The sequence below is a fragment of the Bombina bombina genome, chromosome 1 (assembly GCF_027579735.1).
Source record: "Bombina bombina isolate aBomBom1 chromosome 1, aBomBom1.pri, whole genome shotgun sequence".
NCBI classification, from domain to species: Eukaryota; Metazoa; Chordata; class Amphibia; order Anura; family Bombinatoridae; genus Bombina; species Bombina bombina.
The window spans coordinates 350,573,524-350,599,633 of record NC_069499.1 but is presented as its reverse complement, the minus strand read 5'-3'; the positions used below and the strand labels follow the sequence as shown (position 1 = coordinate 350,599,633).

The 26,110-nt window shown below is 41.8% G+C and overlaps 1 protein-coding gene across 1 annotated transcript in view; it reads right to left on the bottom strand.

Annotated features, from left to right (window-relative positions):
- The window catches only part of LOC128658006 (rac GTPase-activating protein 1-like), a 578,168-nt gene that overhangs the window by 345,884 nt on the left and 206,174 nt on the right, over positions 1-26,110 (bottom strand). The gene's annotated exons all lie outside the window — the stretch shown is intronic.

The following is a 26,110-nucleotide window of genomic DNA, read 5'->3' as shown; positions in this document are numbered from 1 at the left end:
GGCACAGCTGCCAGTCGTTTGTGTAACAAGACAGATAAAGCAGAAATCTGTCCTTTTAGAGAACTCGCTGAAAATCCCTTATCCAAACCTTCTTGGAGAAAGGAAAGGATCCTAGGAATTTTAAACTTACTCCATGAGAATCCCTTGGATTCACACCAACAGATATATCTTTTCCATATTTTATGGTAAATTTTTCTAGTTACAGGTTTTCTGGCTTGTACCAGAGTATCTATCACAGAATCCGAAAACCCACGCTTAGATAAAATCAAGCGTTCAATTTCCAAGCCGTCAGCTGGAGAGAAACTAGATTTGGATGTTCGAATGGACCCTGTACTAGAAGATCCTGTCTCAAAGGTAGCTTCCATGGTGGAGCCGATGACATATTCACCAGGTCTGCATACCAAGTCCTGCGTGGCCACGCAGGAGCTATCAAAATCACAGAGGCCCTCTCCTCTTTGATCCTGGCTACCAGCCTGGGAATGAGAGGAAACGGTGGAAACACATAAGCTAGGTTGAAGGTCCAAGGCGCTACTAATGCATCTATTAGAGTCGCCTTGGGATCCCTGGATCTGGACCCGTAGCAAGGAACCTTGAAGTTCTGATGAGACACCATCAGATCCATGTCTGGAATGCCCCATAATTGGGTCAACTGAGCAAAAATCTCCGGGTGGAGTTCCCACTCCCCCGGATGGAATGTCTGACGACTCAGGTAATCCGCCTCCCAGTTTTCCACTCCTGGGATGTGGATCGCAGATAGTTGACAGGAGTGATCCTCCGCCCATTTTATGATTTTGGTCACTTCTCTCATCGCCAGGGAACTCCTTGTTCCCCCCTGATGGTTGATGTAAGCAACAGTCGTCATGTTGTCTGATTGGAATCTTATGAATCTGGCCTTTGCTAGTTGAGGCCAAGCCCTGAGAGTATTGAATATCGCTCTCAGTTCCAGAATGTTTATCGGGAGAAGAGACTCTTCCCGAGACCATAGACCCTGAGCTTTCAGGGAGTCCCAGACCGTGCCCCAGCCCACTAGACTGGCGTCGGTCGTGACGATGACCCACTCTGGTCTGCGGAAGCTCATTCCCTGGGACAGGTGATCCTGGGTTAGCCACCAACGGAGTGAGTCTCTGGTCTTCTGATCTACTTGAATCATTGGAGACAAGTCTGTATAGTCTCCATTCCACTGTTTCAGCATGCACAGTTGTAATGGTCTTAGATGAATGTCCATTGCTGCAACCATCAACCCTACTACTTCCATGCACTGAGCTATGGAAGGTCGTGGAACAGAGTGAATAACTTGACAAGCGTTTAGAAGTTTTGACTTTGACATCTGTCAGGAAAATCTTCATTTCTAAAGAATCTATTATTGTCCCCAAGAAAGGAACTCTTGTCGACAGAGACAGGGAACTTTTTTCTATGTTCACCTTCCACCCGTGAGATCTGAGAAAGGCCAGAACGATGTCTGTGTGAGCCTTTGCCTTTGAAAGAGACGACGCTTGTATCAGAATGTCGTCCAAGTAAGGTGCTACTGCAATGCCCCTTGGTCTTAGAACCGCTAGAAGGGACCCGAGCACCTTTGTGAAAATCCTTGGAGCAGTGGCTAGCCCGAATGGGAGAGCCACAAACTGGTAATGTTTGTCCAGAAAGGCGAACCTTAGGAACTGATGATGATCTTTGTGGATAGGAATATGTAGATACGCATCTTTTAGATCCACGGTAGTCATAAATTGACCCTCCTGGATTGTAGGTAAAATCGTTCGAATAGTTTCCATTTTGAACGATGGCACTCTGAGAAATTTGTTTAGAATCATTAAATCCAGAATTGGTCTGAAGGTTCCCTCTTTTTTGGGTACTACAAACAGATTTGAGTAAAACCCCAGTCCTTGTTCCACAGTTGGAACTGGGTGTATCACTCCCATTTTTAACAGGTCTTCTACACAATGTAAGAATGCCTGTCTCTTTATTTGGTTTGAAGATAAGTGAGACATGTGGAACCTTCCCCTTGGGATTAGTTCCTTGAATTCCAGAAGATAACCCTGAGAAACTATTTCTAGTGCCCAGGGATCCTGAACATCTCTTGCCCAAGCCTGAGCGAAGAGAAAGAGAGTCTGCCCCCTACTAGATCCGGTCCCGGATCGGGGGCTACTCCTTCATGCTGTTTTGGTAGCAGCAGCAGGCTTCTTGGCCTGCTTACCCTTGTTCCAGCCTTGCATCTGTTTCCAAGCTGGTTTGGTTTGCGAAGCATTACCCTCTTGTCTAGAGGCTGCAGAGTTGGAGGCCGGTCCGTTCCTGAAATTGCGAAAGGAATGAAAATTAGACTTATTCTTGGCCTTGAAAGGCCTATCTTGTGGGAGGGCATGGCCCTTACCCCCAGTGATGTCTGAGATAATCTCTTTCAATTCTGGCCCAAAAAGGGTTTTACCCTTGAAAGGGATATTAAGCAATTTTGTCTTGGAAAATACATCCGCTGACCAAGACTTTAGCCAGAGCGCTCTGCGCGCCACAATTGCAAACCCTGAATTTTTCGCCGCTAATCTAGCTAACTGTAAAGCGGCATCTAAAATAAAGGAATTAGCTAACTTAAGTGCGTGAATTCTGTCCATAACCTCCTCATACGGAGTCTCTCTACTGAGCGACTTTTCTAGTTCCTCGAACCAGAACCACGCTGCTGTAGTGACAGGAATAATGCACAAAATAGGTTGCAGGAGGTAACCTTGCTGTACAAAAATCTTTTTAAGCAAACCCTCCAATTTTTTATCCATAGGATCTTTGAAAGCACAATTATCCTCGATAGGAATAGTAGTGCGCTTGGCTAGTGTAGAAACTGCCCCCTCGACCTTAGGGACTGTCTGCCATAAGTCCTTTCTGGGGTCGACCATAGGAAATAATTTCTTAAATATAGGAGGGGGGACAAAAGGTATGCCGGGCTTCTCCCACTCCTTATTCACTATGTCCGCTACCCGCTTGGGTATAGGAAAAGCGTCGGGGTGCACCGGAACCTCTAGGAACTTGTCCATCTTGCACAATTTTTCTAGAATGACCAGGTTGTCACAATCATCCAGAGTAGATAGCACCTTCTTAAGCAGTGCGCGGAGATGCTCTAATTTAAATTTAAATGTCACAACATCAGGTTCTGCCTGTTGAGAAATTCTACCTGAATCAGAAATTTCCCCATCTGACAAAACCCCCCTCATAGCCACTTCAGATTGGTGTGAGGGTATGACAGAGCAATTATCAGCGCCCTCCTGCTCTACAGTGTTTAAAACAGAGCAATCGCGCTTTCTCTGAAATGCAGGCATCTTGGATAAAATATTTGCTATGGAGTTATCCATTACTGCCGTCAATTGTTGCATAGTAACAAGCATTGGCGCGCTAGAAGTACTAGGGGTCTCCTGCATGGGCAAAACTGGTGTAGACACAGAAGGAGATGATGTAGAACTATGTCTACTCCCTTCATCTGATGAATCATCTTAGGCAACTTTACTATCTGTGGCAGTACTGTCCTTACTTTGTTTGGACGCTATGGCACAATTATCACACATATTTGAAGGGGGAGACACATTGGCTTCCATACATACAGAACATAGTCTATCTGAAGGCACAGACATGCTAAACAGGCTTAAACTTGTCAATAAAGTACAAAAACCGTTTTAAAACAAAACCGTTACTGTCTCTTTAAATTTTAAACAGGGCACACTTTTTTACTGAATATGTGAAAAACTATGAAGGAATTGTTCAATTTTAACCAAATTTTCACCACAGTGTCTTAAAGCATTCAAAGCATTGCACCCCAAATTTCAGACCTTTAACCCTTAAAATGAGGAAACCGGAGCCGTTTACAGTTTTAACCCCTCTACAGTCCCAGCTCCAGCCTTTGCTGCGACTTTACCAAACCCAGGGGGGTATACGATACCAAATGAAGCCTTCTAGGAACTTTTTCAACTACTTCCAGACCCACACACATGCAGCTGCATGTACTGCTCTCAAAAGTAACTGCGCAGTAATAGCGCGAAAATGAGGCTCTGCCTACTACAGTGAAGGCCCTTCCTGACTGGGAAGGTGTCTAAACCAGTGCCTGACGTAAAAAAACGTTCCCCAAAGATATAAAGTGTGATTTTTCAACATCAAACTGTATAAAATGCCCAAATAAAGCAATCGATCTAGCCCATAAAAGTGTCTACCAGTTTTATAGCCCATATTAAGCCCTTTATTCTGTTTGAGACTAAGAAAATGGCTTACCGGTCCCCATGAGGGGAAAATGACAGCCTTCCAGCATTACACAGTCTTGTTAGAAATATGGCTAATCATACCTTAAGCAGAAAAGTCTGCCAACTGTTCCCCCCAACTGAAGTTATCTCATCTCAACAGTCCTGTGTGGGAACAGAGAACGATTTTAGTTACTGCTGCTAAAATCATACTCCTCTCACAAACAGAACTCTTCATCCTTTTCTGTTTCAGAGTAAATAGTACATACCAGCACTATTTTAAAATAACAAACTCTTGATAGTAGAATAAAAAACTACAACTAAACACCACATACTCTTCACCATCTCCGTGGAGATGCTGCTTGTTCAGCGGCAAAGGGAATGACTGGGGTGGGCGGAGCCTAGGAGGGACTTTATGGACAGCTTTTGCTGTGCTCTTTGCCATTTCCTGTTGGGGAAGAGAATATTCCCACAAGTTATGGATGACGCCGTGGACCGGACACACCAATGTTAGAGCATGACATTTTAAGCAACTTTCTAATTTACTCCTATTTCTCCATCTGAATCATGAAAGGAAACATTAGGGTTCAGTGTCCCTTTAACAGAGGAAACGCTCTCCTCAGGTTGAAGTCTCAGCTGGAATGGAGGAAATGAACATAGACCACATGCTATGAAAAGTACAGCAAGTTAAAAGGAGCTGTGCAACACTTTCAAAATTGAAAGTGAAACCTATTTGTTCCAGCCAAAACCCACAGTCTATGAGCCCAGAAAACAAAATCACACAAAGCAGCATGTTAATAATTAATAAACTGATTAATTAACCCCAACTGTTCAATAAACTCCCCTCAGAGGATATTAGCCCTGGATCCTATCAAAGTATAAAGGAGCCACACTGTGACCCTGTTCTAGCGTGTTTTGTGTAAAAAATTGAAACTATCCTACCTCCAGGATCCATGCTGTAGAACAGAACACAGTCTCTGAAGTGTGAGTCTTAGAGCACTGCTCCCGACAAGGACTTGAGTGAGAGAAAGCAGGCAGTGAAACTCGTCAACACTTATTGCTTAGGAGCTGTTAGCAGTAGTCTGGATGGTTTCGCAGAAAAACTTTCCCTGCATCTCCAGACTCTAACTTTCATCAATACTCTCACAGAGAGGTTGACATGATTACTTATAACTCCAGTCCTGTCTTGAAGGGCAGATACCCTTTTTTTTCAGGACTCTCCGAATCTTCTGACACTTCTCTACCATCTCCTATCGTGACGATAGGCAAAGAATGAGTGGGGTAGTGAGGAAGTGGGAGGGATATTTAAGCCTTTGGCTGGGGTGTCTCTGCCTCCTCCTGGTGGCCAGGTGTTGTATTTCCCAACAGTAAGGAATGAAGCCGTGGACTCTCCCAATCTTAGGAAGGAAATGAATAAGCCATAAAAGTAGCAGGAAAAAAAAAAAAAGGATGTGTTAAAGAAAATACTAAAGCCAAAACACAAAGGGTGGATCTCGTGGACTATCAACACCATGAAATAAATTTATCATGTAAGCATAAATTATTATTTCTTTCCTACTGGTGGTGAGAGTCCACGATCCATTACTTCTGGTAACTAATATCCAAGCTGTGGAGTCCACGAGTAATAACAACCCCACAAAAACACCAACAAGGGCAAATATTCTCTTTTTTAGTGCTCTTAAACAAATCAATCAAGAAAAAATTAAAGGGCCACTGTAAGTAAATATTTTCTATGCCTGTTACTAACTACCCCAAATACGATTTTTATCAATAGCATTTCATTAACATATCTCTACCGTATATCAGAAATCTTGTCTGCAAATTTGTTTTCCAAACCCACTTCGTGGGTATCCTTTGCTCTGTACCAATCCATTTACAATAGCTAGGTTTCAAAATGGCGCTTTAAACACAAAGTTATTGGTTTAAGTATTTTGAACACACAGTGCTGAAAATAGTGGGCAGGATAACGTGACATCATCGGTGAATAAAAGATATAACTTTTAGAACGTTATGAAACTTCGTTTTGGAGAAAATATAGGTCAGTAGGTTTTAATTAATGTTTATTAACTTTAATATGTTAGTTGTTTAGCTTAAAAATTATAACAGAAAGTAATCCTTTAAGCTGAAGTAACTGCTCGAAGGACCTTCTTACCAAAGGCTGCCTCAGAAGAAGCAAAAACATAAAAATGGTAGAATTTTGTAAAAAGTATGCAAAGAAGACCAAGTAGCTGCCTTGCAAATTTGGTCAACTGAAGCCTCATTCTTGAAAACCTAAGAAGTGGTGACTGACCAAGTAGACTGAGCTGTAATATGTTGCAGTGGAGGCTGACCTTGTGAATCAAGAATTTATTTAAAGGGACATTAAACACTTTGAGATGTAATATAAAATGATAAATTGTATATATAAAACAACTCTGCAATATACTTTCATTATTTATTTTGTCCTCTTTGCCTGTAATTCCATTCTGAAATTGTGAGCTTTTCAGTTCCTGTTAGAAATGGAAGTGCAGAACACTGTTAAATCCAGCACAACCACTGGCTGCACACTCTAGTGACCTATTTATAACGGTCCCTAATTGGCCACAGCAGAGAAGGTAAAACAAGTTACAACATGGCAGCTCACAGTGTTTTATAGACACTAAAACTTTACACTTATTTTGTCACTTTTTAAACAACTAATGAAACTTTAAAAAATACATCTACATGTTAGTCATGGACTAATCTTTTCTTTGAATGCATCATTCTATCTAGCGTGTATTTAGTGTTTAATGTCCCTTTAAGACACAGTACCCGTTGGTGTCGTAAGAATATATCAGTCTCCTCTCTCTAGTACTATTATTTAAAGGGAAACTGAACCCAAATTTTTTCTTTCGTGATTCAGATAGAGCATGAAATTTTAATTAACTTCCTAATATACTCCTATTAAATTTTCTTTATTCTATTGGTATCTTTATTTGAAATGCAAGAATTTAAGTTTAGATGCCGGCCCATTTTTGGTGAATAACCTAGGATGTTCTTGCTGATTGGTGGGTAAATTCATCCACCAATAAAAAAAGTGCTGTCCAGAGTTCTGAAACAAAAACAAATCTTAGATGCCTTCCTTTTCAAATAAAGATAGCAAGAGAACGAAGAAAAATTGATAATAGGAGTAAATTAGAAAGTTGCTTAAAATTGCATGCTCTATCTGAATCACGAAAGAAAAAAATTGGGTTCAGTGTCCCTTTAATCAAATACTAGTTTTAACTATGTACCTCATAATTACACTGGTGCGTTTTTAAATGTGTGTGTGTGTGTGAACGAGCAACAAGCAACTCTTAAAACCCTTTTTTGCCGCTTCTTTTAAATTCAAATTTAATTAAAAGCTACATTTTAATATACCTTTATTCAAGTATTTACATACATAAAAGCAAACTTTTTTTTTAGCATACCCATTCTTTTGTGGTCTCTGCTCTTACTCTATTGAATTCAATTATTGCTTAAAGTACTACTACTTATGATAACCCATAGATGTATCTGACAAGGTGAATAAGTAGAAATCCTTTACATATTAGTTTCCTTCTCGTTTCAATACCTAATAATAGAATAGCCTGGCTTGCTATTTAAATTTTTACAAGAGTCTGTACCAAAGCTTTTTTTTAGATGACCATTTTGTTGTCCTATAGTGGAGACCCCTCTTTCTGCACCTGTTTTGCTGTGGTAATGAAATGGTATTATTGTGTACATCCTGAAGACACTATGTGAACCAGAAGATTAAATAGCTGGTAAGTACACCGTCTTATTTGTAGACTTTCTCCAGGAAGAGTAATCATTTTATATAATCCATGGTAGAACTAACACCCCAGGTTTACAAATTCGTTTAAAACCAAGGAGCTACAAAACATAATTTATGCTTACCTGATAAATTTATTTCTCTTGTAGTGTGTTCAGTCCACGGGTCATCCATTACTTATGGGATATATTCTCCTTCCCAACAGGAAGTTGCAAGAGGATCACCCAAGCAGAGCTGCTATTTAGCTCCTCCCCTCACATGTCATATCCAGTCATTCGACCGAAACAAGACGAGAAAGGAGAAACTATAGGGTGCAGTGGTGACTGGAGTTATAATTTAAAATTTAGAACCTGCCTCAAATAGACAGGGCGGGCCGTGGACTGAACACACTACAAGAGAAATAAATTTATCAGGTAAGCATAAATTATGTTTTCTCTTGTTAAGTGTGTTCAGTCCACGGGTCATCCATTACTTGTGGGATACCAATACCAAAGCTTAAAGTACACGGATGATGGGAGGGACAAGGCAGGAACATTAAACAGAAGGAACCACTGCCTGTAGAACCTTTCTCCCAAAAACAGCCTCCGAAGAAGCAAAAGTGTCAAATTTGTAAAATTTGGAAAAAGTATGAAGTGAAGACCAAGTTGCAGCCTTGCAAATCTGTTCAACAGAGGCCTCATTCTTAAAGGCCCAGGTGGAATCCACAGCTCTAGTGGAATGAGCTGTAATTCTTTCAGGAGGCTGCTGTCCAGCAGTGTCATAGGCTAAACGTATTATGCTACGAAGCCAAAAAGAGAGAGAGGTAGCCGAAGCCTTTTGACCTCTCCTCTGTCCAGAGTAAACGACAAACAGAGAAGAAGTTTGTTGAAAACCCTTAGTTGCCTGTAAGTAGAACTTCAGAGCACGGACCACGTCTAGATTATGCAAAAGACGTTCCTTCTTTGAAGAAGGATTAGGACATAAGGATGGAACAACAATCTCTTGATTGATATTCTTGTTAGAAACAACCTTAGGTAAAAACCCAGGTTTAGTACGCAGGACTACCTTGTCTGAATGAAAGATCAGATAAGGAGAATCACAATGTAAGGCAGATAACTCAGAGACTCTTCGAGCCGAGGAAATAGCCATCAAAAACAGAACTTTCCAAGATAAAAGCTTAATATCAATGGAATGAAGGGGTTCAAACGGAACACCCTGAAGAACTTTAAGAACCAAGTTTAAGCTCCACGGAGGAGCAACAGCTTTAAACACAGGCTTAATCCTAGCCAAAGCCTGACAAAAAGCCTGGACGTCTGGATTCTCTGCCAGAAGTTTGTGTAAAAGAATAGACAGAGCAGAAATCTGTCCCTTTAGTGAACTAGCGGATAAGCCCTTTTCTAAACCCTCTTGTAGAAAAGACAATATCCTAGGAATCCTAACCTTACTCCATGAGTAACTCTTGGATTCACACCAATATATTCTCCATCTGAATCATGAAAGAAAACATTACGGTTCAGTGTCCCTTTAACAGAGGAAACGCTCTCCTCAGGTTGAAGTCTCAGCTGGAATGGAGGAAATGAACATAGACCACATGCTATGAAAAGTACAGCAAGTTAAAAGGAGCTGTGCAACACTTTCAAAAATGAAAGTGAAACCTATTTGTTCCAGCCAAAACCACAGTCTATGAGCCCAGAAAACAAAATCACACAAAGCAGCATGTTAATAATTAATAAACTGATTAATTAACCCCAACTGTTCAATAAACTCCCCTCAGAGGATATTAGCCCTGGATCCTATCAAAGTATAAAGGAGCCACACTGTGACCCTGTTCTAGCGTGTTTTGTGTAAAAAATTGAAACTATCCTACCTCCAGGATCCATGCTGTAGAACAGAACACAGTCTCTGAAGTGTGAGTCTTATAGCACTGCTCCCAACAAGGACTTGAGTGAGAGAAAGCAGGCAGTGAAACTTGTCAACACTTATTGCTTAGGAGCTGTTAGCAGTAGTCTGGATGGTTTCGCAGAAAAACTTTCCCTGCATCTCCAGACTCTAACTTTCATCAATACTCTCACAGAGAGGTTGACATGATTACTTATAACTCCAGTCCTGTCTTGAAGGGCAGATACCCTTTTTTTTCAGGACTCTCTGAATCTTCTGACACTTCTCTGCCATCTCCTATCGTGACGATAGGCAAAGAATGAGTGGGGTAGTGAGGAAGTGGGAGGGATATTTAAGCCTTTGGCTGGGGTGTCTCTGCCTCCTCCTGGTGGCCAGGTGTTGTATTTCCCAACAGTAAGGAATGAAGCCGTGGACTCTCCCAATCTTAGGAAGGAAATGAATAAGCCATAAAAGTAGCAGGAAAAAAAAAAAAAGGATGTGTTAAAGAAAATACTAAAGCCAAAACACAAAGGGTGGATCTCGTGGACTATCAACACCATGAAATAAATTTATCATGTAAGCATAAATTATTATTTCTTTCCTACTGGTGGTGAGAGTCCACGATCCATTACTTCTGGTAACTATTATCCAAGCTGTGGAGTCCATGAGTAATAACAACCCCACAAAAACACCAACAAGGGCAAATATTCTCTTTTTTAGTGCTCTTAAACAAATCAATCAAGCAAGAAAAAATTAAAGGGCCACTGTAAGTAAATATTTTCTATGCCTGTTACTAACTACCCCAAATACGCTTTTTATCAATAGCATTTCATTAACATATCTCTACCGTATATCAGAAATCTTGTCTGCAAATTTGTTTTCCAAACCCACTTCGTGGGTATCCTTTGCTCTGTACCAATCCGTTTACAATAGCTAGGTTTCAAAATGGCGCTTTAAACACAAAGTTATTGGTTTAAGTATTTTGAACATGCAGTGCTGAAAATAGTGGGCAGGATAACGTGACATCATCAGTGAATAAAATATATAACTTTTAGAACGTTATGAAACTTCGTTTTGGAGAAAAACATAATTTATGCTTACCTGATAAATTCCTTTCTCCTGTAGTGTAGTCAGTCCACGGGTCATCCATTACTTATGGGATATTAACTCCTCCCCAACAGGAAGTGCAAGAGGATCACCCAAGCAGAGCTGCTATATAGCTCCTCCCCTCTACGTCACACCCAGTCATTCGACCGAAAACCAAACGAGAAAGGAGAAACTATAGGGTGCAGTGGTGACTGGAGCATAATTTAAAATTTAGACCTGCCATAAAAAACAGGGCGGGCCGTGGACTGACTACACTACAGGAGAAAGGAATTTATCAGGTAAGCATAAATTATGTTTTCTCCTGTTAAGTGTAGTCAGTCCACGGGTCATCCATTACTTATGGGATACCAATACCAAAGCTAAAGTACACGGATGACGGGAGGGACAGGCAGGATCTTTATACGGAAGGAACCACTGCCTGAAGAACCTTTCTCCCAAAAACAGCCTCCGAAGAAGCAAAAGTGTCAAATTTGTAAAATTTGGAAAAAGTATGAAGAGAAGACCAAGTTGCAGCCTTGCAAATCTGTTCAACAGAAGCCTCATTCTTAAAGGCCCAATTGGAAGCCACAGCTCTAGTAGAATGTGCTGTAATTCTTTCAGGAGGCTGCTGTCCAGCAGTCTCATAGGCTAACCGTATTATGCTACGAAGCCAAAAGGAGAGAGAGGTAGCCGAAGCTTTTTGACCTCTCCTCTGACCAGAATAAACGACAAACAGGGAAGACGTTTGTCGAAAATCCTTAGTTGCCTGTAGATAAAATTTCAGGGCACGGACTACATCTAGATTGTGTAGCAGACGTTCCTTTTTCGAAGAAGGATTAGGACACAAAGATGGAACCACAATCTCTTGATTGATATTCCTGTTAGTGACCACCTTAGGTAGGAACCCAGGTTTAGTACGCAGAACTACCTTGTCTGAATGAAAAATCAGATAAGGAGAATCACAATGTAAGGCAGATAACTCAGAGACTCTTCGAGCCGAGGAAATCGCCATTAAAAACAGAACTTTCCAAGATAACAACTTGATATCAATGGAATGAAGGGGTACAAACGGAACCCCCTGTAAAACATTAAGAACTAAGTTCAAACTCCATGGTGGAGCAACAGTTTTAAACACAGGCTTGATCCTAGCTAAAGCCTAACAAAAAGCTTGAACGTCCGGAACTTCTGACAGACGTTTGTGTAAAAGAATGGACAGAGCTGAAATCTGTCCCTTTAAGGAACTAGCGGATAAACCCTTTTCTAAACCTTCTTGTTGAAAAGACAATATCCTCGGAATCCTAACCTTACTCCATGAGTAACTCTTGGATTCGCACCAATATAAGTATTTGCGCCATATCTTATGGTAAATCTTTCTGGTAACAGGCTTCCTAGCCTGTATTAAGGTATCAATAACTGACTCAGAAAAACCACGTTTTGATAAAATCAAGCGTTCAATTTCCAAGCAGTCAGCTTCAGAGAAATTAGATTTTGATGTTTGAAGGGACCCTGGATCAGAAGGTCCTGTTTCAGAGGTAGCGACCAAGGTGGACAGGATGACATGTCCACTAGATCTGCATACCAAGTCCTGCGTGGCCATGCAGGCGCTATTAGAATCACTGATGCTCTCTCCTGTTTGATTCTGGCAATCAATCGAGGAAGCATCGGGAAGGGTGGAAACACATAAGCCATCCCGAAGGTCCAAGGTGCTGTCAAAGCATCTATCAGAACCGCTCCCGGATCCCTGGATCTGGACCCGTAACGAGGAAGCTTGGCGTTCTGTCGAGACGCCATGAGATCTATCTCTGGTTTGCCCCAACGTCGAAGTATTTGGGCAAAGACCTCCGGATGAAGTTCCCACTCCCCGGATGAAAAGTCTGACGACTTAAGAAATCCGCCTCCCAGTTCTCCACTCCCGGGATGTGAATTGCTGACAGGTGGCAAGAGTGAGACTCTGCCCAGCGAATTATCTTTGATACCTCCATCATTGCTAGGGAGCTTCTTGTCCCTCCCTGATGGTTGATGTAAGCTACAGTCGTGATGATGTCCGACTGAAACCTGATGAACCCCCGAGTTGTTAACTGGGGCCAAGCCAGAAGGGCATTGAGAACTGCTCTCAATTCCAGAATGTTTATTGGTAGGAGACTCTCCTCCTGATTCCATTGTCCCTGAGCCTTCAGAGAATTCCAGACAGCGCCCCAACCTAGTAGGCTGGCGTCTGTTGTTACAATTGTCCAGTCCGGCCTGCTGAATGGCATCCCCCTGGACAGATGTGGCCGAGAAAGCCACCATAGAAGAGAATTTCTGGTCTCTTGATCCAGATTCAGAGTAGGGGACAAGTCTGAGTAATCCCCATTCCACTGACTTAGCATGCACAATTGCAGCGGTCTGAGATGTAGGCGTGCAAAGGGTACTACATAGTAACATAGTAACATAGTAGATAAGGTTGAAAAAAAGACTGAAGTCCATCGAGTTCAACCTATACAAATCTAAAATACTTACAAAAAGCTCCAGTTAAGCTTAAATAACCCCATTAAAATGTGACCCATTTAATACTAGCAATCATATCCATGAATTTTGTTAGTATACAGAAACTTATCCAGACTATTTTTAAATGTATCTATGGTATTGGCATTCACTACCTCCTTTGGTAATGAGTTCCACAATTTTATTGCTCTCACAGTGAAAAAACGTTTCCGTTGCAGGAGATTAAATCTCCTTTCCTCCAACCTTAAATTATGACCTCTTGTCAGAAACAATTTTCTTGGAATAAACAGAGCTTCTGCCATCTCTGTATATGGGCCTTGAATATATTTATATAAAGTAATCATGTCACCTCTCAAGCGCCTTTTTTCTAAAGAAAACAGACCCAGTTTGGCTAGCCTCTCCTCATAGGTTAATTTCTCCAATCCCCTTATTAGCTTTGTGGCCCTTCTCTGAACTTTTTCTAGTTCTGCAATATCTTTTTTAGCAATTGGTCCCCAGAACTGCACTCCAAACTCAAGGTGAGGTCTTACCAGGGCTTTATATAATGACAGAATTATGCTTTCCTCCCTTGAATCAATACCTCTTTTAATACATGCTAGTATCTTATTAGCCTTTGAAGCCGCTGCCCTGCATTGTGCACCCATCTTTAGCTTGTTATCTATTACTACTCCCAAATCCCTTTCCTCCTGTGTTTGGCTAAGTCTTGTCCCATTTAAAAAATATGTAGCCTGCTTATTTTTACTTCCAAAATGTAGAACCTTGCATTTTTCCGTATTAAATCTCATTTTCCATTCACTTGCCCATAGTTCTAATTTTAGCAAATCCCTTTGTAAAGACAGTTCGTCCTGCTCTGACCTTATGACCTTACTTAACTTAGTATCATCTGCAAAAATAGAGATGTCGCTATTTAATCCTTGCTCCAAGTCATTTATAAAAATATTAAAAAGAACAGGGCCCAGTACTGATCCCTGGGGGACGCCACTGATTACCTTTGTCCAATCTGAGTATGATCCATTTACTACTACTCGTTGCTCCCTATCTTTTATCCAGTTATTTATCCATGAGCTAACATTTTCAGCTATTCCCAGTCCCTTAATTTTGTGCATTAATCTCTCATGTGGCACTGTATCAAATGCCTTTGCAAAATCTAAGTATATCACATCCACTGATTCCCCTTTATCTATACTATGTCCATTGCTGCTACCATTAAGCCGATCACCTCCATGCATTGAGCTACTGACGGGTGTTGAATGGAATGAAGGACACGGCATGCATTTTGAAGCTTTGTTAACCTGTCTTCTGTCAGGTAAATCTTCATTTCTACAGAATCTGTAAGAGTCCCCAAGAAGGGAACTCTTGTGAGTGGAAAGAGAGAACTCTTCTTTTCGTTCACCTTCCATCCATGCGACCTTAGAAATGCCAGTACTAACTCTGTATGAGACTTGGCAGTTTGAAAGCTTAAAGCTTGAAGCTTGTATCAGAATGTCGTCTAGGTACGGAGCTACCGCAATTCCTCGCGGTCTTAGTACCGCCAGAAGAGCACCCAGAACCTTTGTGAAGATTCTCGGAGCCGTAGCCAATCCGAATGGAAGAGCTACAAACTGGTAATGCCTGTCTAGAAAGGCAAACCTTAGATACCGGTAATGATCTTTGTGAATCGGTATGTGAAGGTAAGCATCCTTTAAATCCACTGTGGTCATGTACTGACCCTTTTGGATCATGGGTAAAATTGTCCGAATAGTTTCCATTTTGAACGATGGAACTCTTAGGAATTTGTTTAGGATCTTTAAATCCAAGATTGGCCTGAAAGTTCCCTCTTTTTTGGGAACCACAAACAGATTTGAGTAAAACCCTTGTCCTTGTTCCGACCGCGGAACCGGATGGATCACTCCCATTAATAAAAGATCTTGTACGCAGCGTAGAAACGCCTCTTTCTTTATTTGGTTTGTTGACAACCTTGACAGATGAAATCTCCCTCTTGCGGGAGAGAATTTGAAGTCTAGAAGGTATCCCTGAGATATGATCTCTAACGCCCAGGGATCCTGGACATCTCTTGCCCAAGCCTGGGCGAAGAGAGAAAGTCTGCCCCCCACTAGATCCGTTCCCGGATCGGGGGCCCTCGATTCATGCTGTCTTAGGGGCAGCAGCAGGTTTCCTGGCCTGCTTGCCCTTGTTCCAGGACTGGTTAGGTCTCCAGCCTTGTCTGTAGCGAGCAACAGCTCCTTCCTGTTTTGGTGCAGAGGAAGTTGATGCTGCTCCTGCTTTGAAATTACGAAAGGAACGAAAATTAGACTGTCTAGCCTTAGGTTTGGCTCTGTCTTGAGGCAGGGCATGGCCTTTACCTCCTGTAATGTCAGCGATAATTTCTTTCAACCCGGGCACGAATAAGGTCTGCCCTTTGAAAGGTATATTAAGCAATTTAGATTTAGAAGTAACATCAGCTGACCAGGATTTTAGCCACAGTGCTCTGCGTGCCTGAATGGCGAATCCGGAATTCTTAGCCGTAAGTTTAGTTAAATGTACTACGGCATCTGAAATAAATGAGTTAGCTAACTTAAGGGCTTTAAGCTTGTGTGTAATCTCATCTAATGGAGCTGATTCAAGTGTCTCTTCCAGAGACTCAAACCAAAATGCTGCTGCAGCCGTGACAGGCGCAATGCATGCAAGAGGTTGCAATATAAAACCTTGTTGAACAAACATTTTCTTAAGGTAACCCTCTAACTTTTTATCCATTTGATCTGAAAAGGCACAGTTATCCTCCACCGGGATAGTGGTACGCTTAGCTAAAGTAGAAACTGCTCCCTCCACCTTAGGGACCGTTTGCCATAAGTCCCGTGTGGTGGCGTCTATTGGAAACATCTTTCTAAATATCGGAGGGGGTGAGAACGGCACACCGGGTCTATCCCACTCCTTAATAACAATTTCAGTAAGTCTCTTAGGTATAGGAAAAACGTCAGTACTCGCCGGTACCGCAAAATATTTATCCAACCTACACATTTTCTCTGGTATTGCAACTGTGTTACAATCATTCAGAGCCGCTAACACCTCCCCTAGTAATACACGGAGGTTTTCCAGCTTAAATTTAAAATTTGAAATATCTGAATCCAGTTTGTTTGGATCAGAACCGTCACCCGCAGAATGAAGCTCTCCGTCCTCATGTTCTGCAAATTGTGACGCAGTGTCTGACATGGCCCTAATATTATCAGCGCACTCTGTTCTCACCCCAGAGTGATCACGCTTACCTCTTAGTTCTGGTAATTTAGCCAAAACTTCAGTCATAACAGTAGCCATATCCTGTAATGTGATTTGTAATGGCCGCCCAGATGTACTCGGCGCTACAATATCACGCACCTCCCGAGCGGAAGATGCAGGTACTGACACATGAGGCGAGTTAGTCGGCATAACTCTCCCCTCGTTGTTTGGTGAAATATGTTCAATTTGTACAGATTGACTTTTATTTAAAGTAGCATCAATACAGTTAGTACAATCTCACAGCTCTGCTGTGAGTGAATAACAGTGAGAGAGATCAGTAAACTGTCATAAATTAAATAAAACGACTGCCAAGTGGAAAAAAATAGTGCCCAAAACATTTTTTCACCCAGTACCTCAGAAAATTAAACGATTTTACATGCCAGCAAAAAACGTTTAACATTATTAAATTGAGTGTTATTAAAAAGCCTGTTGCTAGTCCCTGCAAATTAGGCTAAAGTTTTATGCATACAGTATAATTCCAGTGAAGTGCCATTCCCCAGAATACTGAAGTGTAAAATATACATACATGACAGCCTGATACCAGTTGCTGCTACTGCATTTAAGGCTGAGTTTACATTATATCGGTATGGCAGAATTTTCTCATCAATTCCATTGTCAGAAAATAATAAGCTGCTACATACCTCTTTGCAGATTAATCTGCCCGCTGTCCCCTGATCTGAAGTTTACCTCTCCTCAGATGGCCGAGAAACAGCAATATGATCTTAACTACTCCGGCTAAAATCATAGAAAAACTCAGGTAGATTCTTCTTCAAATTCTACCAGAGAAGGAATAACACACTCCGGTGCTATTATAAAATAACAAACTTTTGATTGAAGGTATGAAACTAAGTATAATCACCACAGTCCTCTCACACATCCTATCTATTCGTTGGGTGCAAGAGAATGACTGGTAATGGCAGTTAGGGGAGGAGCTATATAGCAGCTCTGCTGGGTGAATCCTCTTGCACTTCCTGCTGGGGAGGAGTTAGTATCCCATAAGTAATGGATGATCCGTGGACTGGATACACTTAACAAGAGAAACATAATTTATGCTTACCTGATAAATTTATTTCTCTTGTAGTGTGTTCAGTCCACGGGTCATCCATTACTTATGGGATATATTCTCCTTCCCAACAGGAAGTTGCAAGAGGATCACCCAAGCAGAGCTGCTATATAGCTCTTCCCCTCACATGTCATATCCAGTCATTCGACCGAAACAAGACGAGAAAGGAGAAACTATAGGGTGCAGTGGTGACTGGAGTTATAATTTAAAATTTAGAACCTGCCTCAAATAGACAGGGCGGGCCGTGGACTGAACACACTACAAGAGAAATAAATTTATCAGGTAAGCATAAATTATGTTTGTTAAGTGTGTTCAGTCCACGGGTCATCCATTACTTATGGGATACCAATACCAAAGCTTAAAGTACACGGATGATGGGAGGGGCAAGGCAGGAACATTAAACAGAAGGAACCACTGCCTGTAGAACCTTTCTCCCAAAAACAGCCTCCGAAGAAGCAAAAGTGTCAAATTTGTAAAATTTGGAAAAAGTATGAAGTGAAGACCAAGTTGCAGCCTTGCAAATCTGTTCAACAGAGGCCTCATTCTTAAAGGCCCAGGTGGAATCCACAGCTCTAGTGGAATGAGCTGTAATTCTTTCAGGAGGCTGCTGTCCAGCAGTCTCATAGGCTAAGCGTATTATGCTACGAAGCCAAAAAGAGAGAGAGGTAGCCGAAGCCTTTTGACCTCTCCTCTGTCCAGAGTAAACGACAAACAGAGAAGAAGTTTGTTGAAAACCCTTAGTTGCCTGTAAGTAGAACTTCAGAGCACGGACCACGTCTAGATTATGCAAAAGACGTTCCTTCTTTGAAGAAGGATTAGGACATAAGGATGGAACAACAATCTCTTGATTGATATTCTTGTTAGAAACAACCTTAGGTAAAAACCCAGGTTTAGTACGCAGGACTACCTTGTCTGAATGAAAGATCAGATAAGGAGAATCACAATGTAAGGCAGATAACTCAGAGACTCTTCGAGCCGAGGAAATAGCCATCAAAAACAGAACTTTCCAAGATAAAAGCTTAATATCAATGGAATGAAGGGGTTCAAACGGAACACCCTGAAGAACTTTAAGAACCAAGTTTAAGCTCCACGGAGGAGCAACAGCTTTAAACACAGGCTTAATCCTAGCCAAAGCCTGACAAAAAGCCTGGACGTCTGGATTCTCTGCCAGAAGTTTGTGTAAAAGAATAGACAGAGCAGAAATCTGTCCCTTTAGTGAACTAGCGGATAAGCCCTTTTCTAAACCCTCTTGTAGAAAAGACAATATCCTAGGAATCCTAACCTTACTCCATGAGTAACTCTTGGATTCACACCAATATAAATATTTACGCCATATCTTGTGGTAAATTTTTCTGGTAACAGGTTTCCGAGCCTGTATTAATATATCAATAACCGAATCCGAAAACCCACGCTTTGATAAAATCAAGCGTTCAATTTCCAAGCAGTCAGCCTCAGAGAAATTAGGTTTGGATGGTTGAAAGGACCCTGAATTAGAAGGTCCTGCCTCAGGGGTAGAGACCATGGTGGACAGGACGACATGTCCACTAGGTCTGCATACCAGGTCCTGCGTGGCCACGCAGGCGCTATCAGAATCACCGATGCTCTCTCCTGTTTGATCCTGGCAATCAGTCGAGGTAGCAACGGAAAAGGTGGAAACACATAAGCTATGTTGAAACCCCAAGGGGCTGCTAGAGCATCTACCAGCACCGCTCCCGGGTCCCTGGACCTGGATCCGTAACAAGGAAGCTTGGCGTTCTGGCGAGATGCCATGAGATCCAGATCCGGTTTGCCCCAACGATGAATCAGTTGGGCAAATACCTCTGGGTGAAGTTCCCACTCCCCCGGATGAAAAGTCTAGCGACTTAAAAAATCCGCCTCCCAGTTCTCCACGCCTGGAATGTAGATCGCTGACAGGTGGCAAGAGTGAGACTCTGCCCAGCGAATTATCTTCGAGACTTCCAACATCGCTAGGGAACTCCTGGTTCCCCCTTGATGATTGATGTAAGCCACAGTCGTGATGTTGTCCGACTGAAATCTGATGAACCTCAGTGTTGCCAACTGAGGCCAAGCTAGAAGAGCATTGAATATTGCTCTTAATTCTAGAATGTTTATTGGGAGGAGTTTCTCCTCCTGAGTCCACAATCCCTGAGCCTTCAGGGAGTTCCAGACTGCTCCCCAGCCTAGTAGGCTGACATCTGTTGTTACAATCGTCCAATCTGGTCTGCGAAAAGTCATTCCTTTGGACAGATGAGCCTGTGACAACCACCAGAGAAGAGAATCTCTGGTCTCCTGGTCCAGATTTAGCAAAGGGGACAGATCTGAGTAATCCCCGTTCCATTGACTTAGCATGCATAGTTGCAGCGGTCTAAGATGTAGGCGCGCAAATGGCACTATGTCCATTGCTGCGACCATTAAGCCGATTACTTCCATGCACTGAGCTACTGATGGGCTTGGAATGGAGTGAAGGACACGGCAAGCATTGAGAAGCTTTGATAACCTGGACTCCGTCAGGTAAATCATCTCTACAGAATCTATAAGAGTCCCTAGAAAAGGGACCCTTGTGAGTGGTAACAGAGAACTCTTTTCCAAGTTCACTTTCCACCCATGCGACCTCAGAAATGCTAGAACTATCTCTGTATGAGACTTTGCATTTTGAAAACTTGACGCTTGTATCAGAATGTTGTCTAGGTACGGAGCCACCGCTATGCCTCGTGGTCTTAGTACCGCCAGAAGAGAGCCCAGAACCTTTGTAAAAATTCTCGGGGCCGTAGCTAACCCGAAGGGAAGCGCTACAAACTGGTAATGCCTGTCTAGAAAGGCAAACCTTAGGTACCGATAATGATCTTTGTGAATCGGTATGTGAAGGTAGGCATCCTTTAAATCCACTGTGGTCATATATTGACCCTCTTGGATCATGGGTAGGATGGTCCGAATGGTTTCCATCTTGAACGATGGAACCCTTAGGAATTTGTTTAAGATTTTTAAATCTAAGATTGGTCTGAAGGTTCCCTCTTTCTTGGGAACCACAAACAGATTTGAATAAAACCCTTGCCCCTGTTCCGTCCACGGAACTGGGTGGATTACTCCCATCACTAAGAGGTCTTGTACACATTGTAGAAATGCCTCTTTCTTTACTAGGTTTGTTGATAACCTTGACAGATGAAACCTCCCTTGTGGAGGAGAAGTTTTGAAATCCAGAAGGTATCCCTGAGATATAATCTCCAACGTCCAGGGATCCTGTACATCTCTTGCCCAAGCCTGGGCGAAGAGAGAGAGTCTGCCCCCCACTAGATCCGTCTCCGGAAAGGGGGCCCTGACTTCATGCTGTCTTAGGGGCGGAAGTAGGCTTTCTGGCCTGCTTGCCCTTGTTCCATGACTGGTTGCCTTTCCAACCCTGTCTGTAACGAGCGGTAGTTCCTTCCTGTTTTGGAGCGGAGGATGTTGATGCTGCTCCTGCCTTGAAATTACGAAAGGCACGAAAATTAGACCGTTTGGCCTTTGATTTGGCCCTGTCCTGAGGAAGGGTGTGGCCCTTACCTCCAGTAATGTCAGCAATAATTTCCTTCAAGCCGGGCCCGAATAAGGTGTGCCATTTGAAAGGAATGTTTAGTAATTTAGACTTAAGCCAAAGCGCTCTGCGCGCCTGTATGGCGAATCCGGAATTTTTAGCCGTAAGTTTAGTTAAATGCACTACGGCATCCGAAACAAACGCATTAGCCAGCTTAAGGGTTCTAATCTTGCTCAGAGACTCATCCAATGGTGCTGTGCGAATCGCCTCTTCCAGAGACTCAAACCAGAATGCCGCTGCAGCAGTGACAGGCGCAATGCATGCAAGAGGCTGTAATATAAAACCTTGTTGAACAAACATTTTCTTAAGATAACCCTCTAATTTTTTATCCATTGGATCTGAGAAAGCACAGCTATCCTCCACCGGGATAGTGGTACGCTTGGCTAGAGTAGAAACTGCTCCCTCCACCTTAGGGACCATCTGCCATAAGTCTTGTGTGGTGGCGTCTATAGGGAACATTTTTCTAAATATCCGAGGAGGGGAAAAAGGCACACCAGGTCTATCCCACTCCTTACTAATAATCTCTGTAAGCCTCTTTGGTATAGGAAAAACGTCAGTACACACCGGCACTGTGTAGTATTTATCCAGCTTACATAATTTCTCTGGGATTGCCACTGTGTCACAATCATTCAGAGCTGCTAACACCTCCCCTAGCAACATGCGGAGGTTCTCAAGCTTAAATTTAAAATTTGAAATTTCTGAATCCGGTCTCCCCGAATCAGAACCGTCACCCACAGAATGAAGCTCTCCGGCCTCATGTTCTGCAAATTGTGACGCAGTATCTGACATGGCTCTCGTGTCATTGGCGCGCTCTGTCCTTAACCCAGAACTGTCGCGCTTGCCTCTTAACTCGGGCATATTGTATAATACTTCTTTCATAACATTAGCCATATCATGTAAAGTGATTTGTAAGGGCCTAGATGTACTTGGCGCCTCAATCTCACGCACCTCCCGAGCGGGAGACGAAGGTACTGACACGTGAGGAGAGTTAGACGGCATAACTGCCCCCTCGTTGTCTTGTGATAATTTTTTAATCGGTACAGATTGATTTTTCAACGTAACATCAATACAATTGGTACACATATTTCTATTGGGCTCCACAACGGCTTTTAAACATAATGAACAAGCAGATTCCTCTGTATCAGACATGTTTAAAAAGACTAGCAATGAAGCTAGCAAGCTTGGAAAATACTTTCAATAAGTTTGCAATCAATATAAAAAACGCTGCAGCGCTTATTAAAAAACACAGTTGAGTAACAAAGAACTAAATTCAGTTATAGTCAACAATTCTTTAAATTTATTAATTAGCAGAGGATTGCACCCATTAGCAACAGGATGATTAACCCCTCAGTACCCAAAAAAACGGATATCAAATTAATATTAAACGTTTTTATCACAGTCTAACACACTGTCACAGGTCTGCTGTGACTGATTACCTCCCTCAAAAACGAATTTTGAAGACCCCTGAGCTCTCTAGAGACGTCCTGGATCAAGGAGGAAGAAGCAGGAAGACTGTGATAGAATTTTAACTGCGCAACAAGGCGCTAAAAAGAGGCCCCTCCCGCTCATTTACAACAGAGGGAGACCTGGTATAACTGTTTCTATGCAGAAATATACGTTAGCCATGTGGAAAAAAATTCATGCCCAAAAGGATTTATCACCAAAGTACCTCACAAAACGAACAACATGCCAGTAAACGTTTTGAAAATAAACTTCTTTAAATGTCATGCAAAGTTATCACTAAGCCTGCAACCAGTCGCTACCACTGCAGATAAGGCTTAAGCATTATTTCAGTATTAACAGTATTTTCTCAGTCAAATTCTAGTCCCTAGAAAATAACTCTACTGTGCATACATTTATCAGCCTGATACCAGTCACTACTACTGCATTTAAGGCTGTACTTACATCATACGGGTAACAGCAGTATTTTCTTAGTCAATTCCATTCCCAGAAAATATTGTACTGCACATACCTCATTTGCGGGGGACCCCGCATGCTATTCCCATGTTCTGAAGTTACCCCACTCCTCAGAATGTCGAGAACAGCCAGTGGATCTTAGTTACGCCTGCTAATATCATAGAAAACGCAGGCAGTTTCTTCTTCCAAATACTGCCTGAGATAGAAAAACAGCACACTCCGTTGCCATTTAAAATAAACTTTTGATTGAAGAATAATTAAGTAAAAACTCCAACTCCTCCCGCAACCTCCTTCTTTGTTGAGGGTTGCAAGAGAATGACTGGGTATGACATGTGAGGGGAGGAGCTATATAGCAGCTCTGCTTGGGTGATCCTCTTGCAACTTCCTGTTGGGAAGGAGAATATATCCCATAAGTAATGGATGACCCGTGGACTTAACACACTTAACAAGAGAAATTTTGTTTTCATGATGTGTGTTTAATTCCTTGGATGCCAGTAAGTTGTAACATGTATCACACTAACCCCATTGGCTATAGGTAACATATAACCATAATTATTTTATTTCCTTTATACCGTTCACATGCCCTCATCAGACTCGGATCTGATCCATGCCCATGTGCAGAAATTTACCTTATGCAGGTCACAAAAATGTTCTGGCTCTAAACAGCACCATGGTGTGGTTTGAAGGGGTAGAAATTAAAGGGACAGTCTAGTCCAAAATAAACTTTCATGATTCAGATAGGTCATGTAATTTTAAACAATTTTCCAATTTACTTTTATCACCAATTTTGCTTTGTTCTCTTGGAATTCTTAGTTGAAAGCTTAACCTAGGAGGTTCATATGCAAAGTTCTTAGACCTTGAAGGCCACCTCTTTTCAGAATGCATTTTAACAGTTTTTCACCACTAGAGGGTGTTGGATCATGTGTTTCATATAGATAACACTGTGCAGAGGCTTAGATACAAGATAATCACAGAGTAAAAATAAAATAATATAACTGTGTTGGTTATGCAAAACTGGATAATGGTTAATAAAGGGATTATCTATATTTTAAAACAAAAATTCTGGTGTAGACTGTCCCTTTAAGGAGATACAGAACTGTCAGTGTGTAAGCCCAAGACAACAAGGGAGGAAGTTTGAGAGGAGTGGCTGTGCTGGTGCACAATGAGAGGGAAACACTACCTAACAGGAGACCAAGTCCTGCTCTAACCCCAGCCTTGGCACTACTCTGATGAAAACACTTAATGGGAAGAAATCTTGTGAAATCATTTAGCACAGCTATTAGCCCTCACTCACCTTCTGTCCTTCCATTCATCTTAACTTCCTATGCTCACTAACTTTTCCACTGCCCTACTTCTACCTCAGGTACTTTCTCTTTTTAGAAATTATGGAGCAGCACTGGATTTGATAGGTTTATTTTCATGTTGCTCTATAAATCTATTCAGGCCTGTTACCCTCTGCTGCCACTGTCCTAAGCAAGCATGTGCTACTGATAAGTGGGACCAATTACATCAGATACATAAAAAGTCTGTCAGTCAGCCACTGTAAGATATCAAGAAGCTAATTTAACACAGCACAATGTAAACATTTTAAGGTGTCATGGTGACTACACTTCTGTTACGTGTTGCGACGTGTTTTAATAAAAAACACACTACGATATGGCTTAAATGCACCACAATCCAGCCATGTGTTTCATATCAAACCATAAGAGAGCAGACATTCAACAAAATGGAGTTATTCTGAGATTCCTAATCAGCACCAAAGCCTTTATACCCATTTTATTCGAGCTATTACCTTGATAACTAAGTACCGGAAGATCATTTACAAATGATTTTAATATAGCTATATCTGGAGTTAAAAAATTTTTTTTCCTTAATGCACTTACTGTTCACAGTCCTAATTAAAAAAAAAAAATGTACACTGTACCATGGCACTCAAATAGAACTACTGATTTAAAAGGCAACCTTAAAGGGAACCACAACACCTGCTTCAAATGTTCTAAACTAACTTGTAATTGTACAAAATAAACTAGCTATCAATTATTTATGCAGTATTTTCATATTTTCATTATGATGTAGAAAAACAGTTTCATAATTTAAAGTTTAATCAGCAGCCTAGCACTTGCTACGTCTGCTGCCATATTGTAACGCACGTCTTCAACATTAGTAGGTCACATGACTCACACGGCACCTTCTATTTCTAACACTGAGGAAGCAGAGTGAGGACTGCAGTTTCAAAGACGAAAGGCTTCAGACACTGCTATATTTATAAATAGCAAGAGCAGGGAAGGAAGCAGAGAAGGGGAGGGAGACTCAGGGCTGTAAGTAACGTAGATAAATGCAGAAGTATCTGGTTACATTTATATCTGCAGTAGGAGTTTGTTTTCTGTCTCCGGAGCTTTTCTTCCCCTGTGCATTCCTCTCCCCCTCCCACTTCCTTCCATGCTCTTGGTATTTACAATTATAGCAGTGACTGAAGCCGTTCTTAGAAGACCCTGCAGTGATCCCTCTGCTTCCTCAGCGTTAGTAATAGAAAGAGGTGCCGTTTTAGTCACATGACCCACTGTATTGGCAAGTCTTCACAATATGGCAGCAGACATATCAGATTGTAGGCTGCAGATCATCATTAAAATTATAAAGCTGTTTTCTGCAACAGAATGCAGTAAGATGAAGACTGCATGCAGAATTGTAGTTAGTTTATTTTGCTTAATCAAAGAAAGTTAGTTAAAAACTTTTCAAGCAGGTGTTGTGGTTCCCTTTAATGCACCAGTAAATGTCAATATAAGAGGCTCTTAACGGTGGTGGTGTTAGTGACCTTTTAAAGAAAAGATATTGGTGCTTCACTGTATGCAGTCTACATAGACATTGCTGGATAAAATGTCCCTGAAAAGTACAAATTGGTCTAAAATGGACTA